Below are 7,371 nucleotides of genomic sequence, written 5' to 3'. Positions count from 1 at the left end.
GAATAAACTGAGAATCCACAAAGCCATGATAAAACTAGCTAACTGAATGAATAAATAAGTGGAGGCAAAGGGAAAATTCTTCCTTATTGTAGAATGTGAACCAATAAATGCAGATGGAATTAGAAAATCACCATCTGGCAACCACCAAGGTAATAATTGTTTCAAGCAAGTGCAGTGAGACTGGGTGAGGGTGAGGGAAAATTATGGCTTTTTATTCCTTACACTCCTGTGTTGTTCAAGCGTCTCACAATGTGCATGCTCTGATGCATTACTTTTGTAATTAAAAATATGTATATTCTTTTGACTTGCTGAGGGACAAGTGCTTGTCACTGTCAGTGCTCTCTGCAAGATAGTGGAGATAAATAAATTGCACTGAGGCAGCACCCAGGAGCACTGTCTTCTGAGAGACAGAGATAAGAGCAGCAGCCCTAATTAACTGTAATGCTGAAAAATACACTGGAACATGGTGATAAGTAGGATCACTCTTGCCTGACTACCTCAGTACAGTGCTGGGAACATAATAAGTACTCAATAGATGCTTGCAGAAGGTGTAAAATAGTGAATCCGGTCTGCTACCTTTGCATGAGAAAAAAGGGAAAAAGCAAAGTATAAGTATTATATACAAGTAAATATAGATGTACATATATAAGTATTATATATAGAGATACTTATATTTGCAAAAAGGAACACTAGAAGGATAAACTAAAAACTAATAAAAATAGTAACCTACAAGGGAGGGGGTGTAACAGGGTATAGGGACATGATGGAAGTGAGATTTCTCTGAATAAGCCTTGTTACAGAGTTGAGACTTTGGAAACAAAAACGTTTTACATATTCAAGATTAAAATTCAATTAAAAATTTAAAAATCAATCTCTAAAAATAGAAAACCAACTGGAATGAATAAACTTAACTATATCACATTGGTAACATAGCTTCCAAAGATAATATACTATTTCCAGCAACTTTAGAACACAGTTTTTGAATGCATATCCTTACTGGAATGTATTCCAAGAACAAATAGAACTACTAAGAAATCCTAGACTTCTTTCAGGAGTCTAATTGATGGTAGAAATATTGGTTAGAGGCCGGGCGCGGTGGCTCAAGCCTGTAATCCCAGCACTTTGGGAGGCCGAGACGGGCGGATCACGAGGTCAGGAGATCAAGACCATCCTGGCTAACACGGTGAAACCCCGTCTCTACTAAAAAAATACAAAAAACTAGCCGGGCGAGGTGGCGGGCGCCTGTAGTCCCAGCTACTCGGGAGGCTGAGGCAGGAGAATGGCATAAACCCAGGAGGCGGAGCTTGCAGTGAGCTGAGATCTGGCCGCTGCACTCCAGCCTGGGCGACAGAGCGAGACTCCGCCACAAAATAAAAAAAAAAAAAAAAAAAAGAAATATTGGTTAGATTAGTTTAATGCAGGGACACAAATACATAAATGTTGTTAGAAGCCAAGATTTTCAGTATAAAAATGCCATCTACGAAGTATAAACTTTTTTTTTTGTTTGAGATGGAGTTTTGCTCGTCGCCCAGGCTGGAGTGCAATGGCGTGATCTCGACTCACTGCAACCTCCATCTCCCGGGTTCAAGTGATTTTCCTACCTCAGCCTCCCGAGTAGCTGGGATTACAGGCATGCGCCACCACGCCCAGGGTAATTTTGTATTTTTAGTAGAGACCGGGTTTCTCCATGTTGGTCAGGCTGGTCTTAAACTCCCAACCTCAGGTGATCCGCTTGCCTCGGCCTCCCAAAGTGCTGGGATTGCAGGCATGAGCCACCATGCCTGTCCTGAAGTATAAAATTTTTAAAAGTACATAAACACCTTGGAATATTAACTTTGAATTGGAAATATCAATATGATCCAACGACGTTTTTGCTTCTTTCAAAAAAAGTTTTTCCCTGCCTTGTTCATTGGAAATACCCAGAAGCAGTGACATCTAGTATCAATGAACATGCCTAGCACCTGTATCTTGGTGTCTGAATACATCCCAACTAAAGAAATGGCTGATTCTAAGTCTGGAGCAGGAAATGTCCAACATGAGCCTGAGGCATCTTTTCCTACCAGAAACCAAGAAAACTATCAAAGACTACTTAGTGTCATGTTAAAAAGGCACAGAAACAAACTTGAAAGGGCTCCCACTGGCCAAATATGGGGTAATTTGAACATCAAACAGAATGATAATTGCAATGGATTGAAACACACTGAATATTTTTTAAAATGAGTTCATAATGGCACTAAAAACAAACAGCCGCCGGGTGCGGTAGCTCACGCCTGTAATCCCAGCACTTTGGGAGGCCGAGGCAGGCGGATCACGAGGTCAGAAGATCGAGACCATCCTGGCTAACACGGCGAAATCCCGTCTCTACTAAAAAATACCAAAAAAAAAAAAAATTAGCGAGGCGTGGTAGTGGGCGCCTGTAGTCCCAGCTACTCGGGAGGCTGAGGCAGGAGAATGGCGTGAACCCGGGAGGCGGAGCTTGCAGTGAGCTGAGATCCTGCCACAGCACTCCAGCCTAGGAGACAGCAAGACTCCGTCTCAAAAAAAAAAAAAAAAAGCAGCAAAAACAAAAAACATAAAAACCTCATTTGAACCACTGGAAATAACTAGGACATCAAGTCCTTCCTCTGAAAATTGGCATTTATAATGACAGAATTATATATTTATTTTGTCTTTCTTATGTAAATTCTATCTTGGGGTAACCCCAATGACCCAAGTTGATGAAGGGAAGTTTTTGTTTTTGTATTTTTCTGAGACAGAGTCTCCTTCTGTTGCTTGGGCTAGAATGCAGTGGTACGATCACAACTCATTGCAGCCTCAAATTCTTGAGCTCACACCATCCTCCAACTTCACCCTTCCCAAGTAGCTGGGATTATAGGCACATGCCACTGGGCCCCCTTAATTTTTCAATGTTTGTAGAGATCGGGTGTCACTATTTTGCCCAGGCTGGTGTCAAATTCCTGGCTTCAGGCAATCCTACCTCTTCGGCCTCCCAAAGTGTTGAGATTACAGGCATGAGCCACCATGCCTGGCCAGAAATATTTTACTTATAGAAAAAGGCTAGTTAATAAATGTAGAAAAATGACAGAATTAGAAAGATCACCACTTGCAAGTCCTAATAAAACAACTGATTCAGGCAATAATCATCAATACATGAAACCATTAGATGAAAGGTTGATGGGGAAATTTACCATGGAGAGATGAGGCTATTACCACCTTAACCCACTGATAAATCTTAACATCACTAACAGCAAGACCACCAGACATTATGTGCCGCTTGGTGTGTTGAAGTAGAAATCTCACAGCACCACCTCTAAAGTGTTGCAAATAATAATAGTTATAGTAATAATAATAATAAATAACCTGAAGACAATAGAGTCTTAAGAGCTAACTTCCAACTCCAGGAAAAAATGGAGTGGGGGGCAGATAAGGAACATGTTAAATGACACAAGGGAGCAAACGGAGAAATCCAAAAGATAGGTCCTTCTACAGGACAACTGCAACAAGTCAGTGGCATGAAACGAAAAGTGGGAAGGCAGGCCCTGCTCTAGGATTAAGGGACCCTCAAGAGACATGTCAAATCATTCAGTGTGTTCTGGTTTGAACAAGCTGGGTGTAAAAAGACATTTGATTATGAAGACAATTGGGTAATTGTGGACTTGCTATTATGAGACATCACCAAGGAATTGTTACCATCCTTCAGTGTAATAATGGTATAGTGGTTTTAAGATATTCCTATTTTTTAGAATTGCATACTGAAGTATATAGGGATGTGATACAATGTCTGAGATTTGATTTGAAATACTTCAACAAGAGAAAAATAGAGTAGATGAAATAAATACAGTAGAATCTTATTCATTGTCCAATGTGAGTAGCGTGTGTATGTGTTCATGGTAGTACCCTCTGCATGTTTCGAATGTTCATAATTTTAAAAATTAAGTTTTTTGAGACAATGAAAGGGGATCCTGACTCTAAGAAAATGTTCAGAGTAAGTTGGAAAGGAGCATTTTTATTCAAGCCTTGTTTAGATTCAGTAACTAGGACAGTTTAAATGGGTGAGAAATGAATCAAACCATTCCCGGCTATTTATATACTATGTAAAAAAAATTCCTTATGATAGGAATGTGTTTTATTTTTTAAAATAAAATAATCATTAATGCTGGGGGCTTCTGAATACCATTAATATTCTATTTCTTGAGCCGAGCAGTGGTTAAGTGGATGTTTATTTTATAACGATTTCTTAATCTACAAGTCTTATGCACATTTCTATCTGTACATTATATTTCACAATTTAAAAAGTTGAATTTTTGAAAAGTAAAATTGAATAGTAGAACATGACACTTTTTCTCCCAATTCAGTGTAGCCTCACTGACTGGTTAAGGAGATTGTCGCAGCCCCATGAAGGTGCTTTGGCCCACCAGATTGTGGAGTACAGTCATTGTAGAGATAGAAACAGGAACAAATATGGAAGGAGCTTCTTAAATCTTCCAAAACCTGCTTATCTCCCTGCCTGCTCAGGGCGATAAACAGAGGGGCACAGGCAGAAAGGAATCAGGTCTCTTCCATTCCTGGAGTGTTGGAGTTAATTCAAAATGGGGGACTGTGGACCAGGTGCAGTGGTTCACACCTGTAATCCCAGCACTTTGGGAGGCCGAGGTGGACGGATCACCTAAGGTCAGGAGTTCAAGATCAGCCTGGCCAACATGGTGAAACCCCATCTCTACTAAAAATACAAAAATTAGCCGGGTGTGGTAGCAAGAACCTGTAATCCCAGCTACTCGGGAGGCTGAGGCAGGAGAATCGCTTGAACCTGGGAGGCAGAGTTTGCAGCGAGACAAGATCACGCCACTGCACTCCAGCCCGGGTGACAGAGTGAGATTATGTCTCGAAAAAGAAAAGAAAAGGAGGGGGGACTGTGGCTACAAGTGCATGACTCAGTTTCCCCTGTTCCCCTTGTCTTCTCTCCCTACAACTCTGCCTGATGATTTCTGTGTGCCCATCTCATAAATACAGACCTTTCTGGAGAACCCTCTCCTCCCACCGCAAAGGGAGGAAAGTTGCTTCAGAGTGGATAGTGAGTGTGTGGCGGGGTTCAGTCCAGCTGGCCCCTCCCACCCTCCTTCGCAAGGCATTCCTTCCCCATCACTCTTCCTCACCATCGCCAACAACAGAACAATCCTTTCTCTTGACGGCCTTGGAAGGTCATGAGTGAAGGCTAACTGGGGGCCAACTGAGATAGCAGGAGTCCAGGTCAAGATCCCTGTCTTGAGATAAAGTCTGAGATCCTCAGGCTGGCATTCAGGGTCTCATCCCTGCCTCCTGAGCGTCCCTCATCAGGCCACACCAAATTGCTTCCAGCATGCTCCAAACACACTACTCTCTGTGACCCCCTAAGCCTTTATACAGGCTGTTTCACTTACCTAGTCACCTTTTTAAATGGAATTAAGAGGCACATGGTACTGATTATGTCTTGACACTGTTCTAAACACTTCACAGATATTACTTCATTTATCCTCACAACCCTATTATAAGCACTATTATCACCCCATTTAACAGATAAGGAACTTGAGGCACAAGGAGGGTAAGAGGCACGGATTCAAACCCAAGCAGTCTGGTGCCTGAGTCAGTGCTCTTAGCCACTGCACTATGCTGCCTCTTAAACTTCTGACTCACTTCCACTTCTTCCACACTGACCTTGGGTGTCAACACCTCCCCCGACCCTGCACGTGACATTTTCAAGCTCCCACAGCTCTCAGTTCCCACCTTCGCTTCACACTGTGATGAAACAATCTGATTGCCTCTTTTACTTTTTCATTTTTAAAAACTTTGTATTGAAGTAGTATAACACATAAAGTACTCATTCTCTCTCTCCTGCCACCACGTGAAGAAGGTCCTTGCTTCCCCTTCATCTTCTGCCACACTTGTAAGTTTCCTGAGGCCTCCCCAGTCATGCAGAACTTTACAGGGCTTTGACACCTGGGTACATGTATCTCATCTAAAGAAGGCACTGACTACTGCCAGTATCTAACACCAAACTCAAGCTAACCAGAGCCTCATCTTTAGGCCCAGACAAAGTTTATATCTTCCAGGTTACAGCAGTTCCATGTAAAGATGACGATCATGCAAGAATTCTAGCCAATTCTTGTCTCAGAATCGGACTCACCTGCTGATGCACCCTGGGGACCCTTAGACCAGGCAGCCGGAGATTTCCATTCCCTGGACAGGCAAGGCCAGCACCCTTAAATCAGCAATAAGAAGATACAGATGACTGGCCTCCTCCGTCATCAACCCTTAAGAATAAGGGATGGAAATCTCTGAAGGGTGAATGAAATAGGAAGAGCAATGGGTGGTTACAGGAGGATGAAAAAACTCAAACAACAGCTAAAACAAGAGCTAGGCAAATAAACCATGGGATAACAGAAAATCCAAAATAAGGGAGAGAAAATGGCCAGAATCCCAGCCAAGGTGACATGTCCATGACTCTTCTGGGAAAACCCAAATAAGGGAGAAACGAGGTGGTAACCAGAGTGGGGGAGCTGAAATCCCCTCCTTTTCTAGAACATCTAATGATTATTCCACCCCCTAATTAAAGAAACACCCATAAAATTAGAAACCCAAACTCCCTTCTGTGCAACTCGTTCTCACAAACACACCTGCACTTCTCTCTCTTAAGTGTTTACTTTCGCCTTGCAATAAAAGCTTCTTGCCTTTCTCTTCAAAAAAGAAGAGAAAAGTACTTGAGGCCGGGTGCGGTGGCTCATGCCTGTAATCCCAGCACTTTGGGAGGCAGGAGGACTCTGCTTGAGCCCAGGAGTTCAAGACCAGCCTGAGCAACATAGTGGGTCTCTGTCTCAATAAAAAAAAAAAAAAAAAAAAAAAAAAGAAAAGAAAAGCACTCGAGATATAATGCACACTTTCGATGAACTGTTACTAAGCCACCTGAGTAATCAGCTCCAAAATCAAGAATCAGAACATTCTCAGCACTCTAAAAAGTCTCTTTGGCTGGGCGTGGTGGCTCACGCCTGTAATTCCAACACTTTGGAAGGCAGAGGTGGGCAGGAGTTCCTGAGGTCAGGAGTTCGAATGCAGCCTGGCCAACATGGTGAAACTCTGCCTTTACTAAAAATACAAAAATTAGCCGGGCGAGGTGGTGGGCGCCTGTAATCCCAGCTATTCGGGAGGCTGAGGTAGGAGAATCGCTTGAATCCGGGAAACAGAAGTTGCAGTGAGCCCAGATCACACCTCTGTACTCCATCCTGGGCGACAGAGTGAGAGTTCAACTCAAAGAAAGAAAGAAAGAAAGAAAGAAAGAAAGAAAGAAAGAAAGAAAGAAAGAAAGAAAGAAAGAAAGAAAGAAAGAGAAAGAAAGGGAGG

The sequence above is a fragment of the Theropithecus gelada genome, chromosome X (assembly GCF_003255815.1).
Source record: "Theropithecus gelada isolate Dixy chromosome X, Tgel_1.0, whole genome shotgun sequence".
NCBI classification, from domain to species: Eukaryota; Metazoa; Chordata; class Mammalia; order Primates; family Cercopithecidae; genus Theropithecus; species Theropithecus gelada.
Note: the sequence above shows the minus strand (reverse complement) of the source record.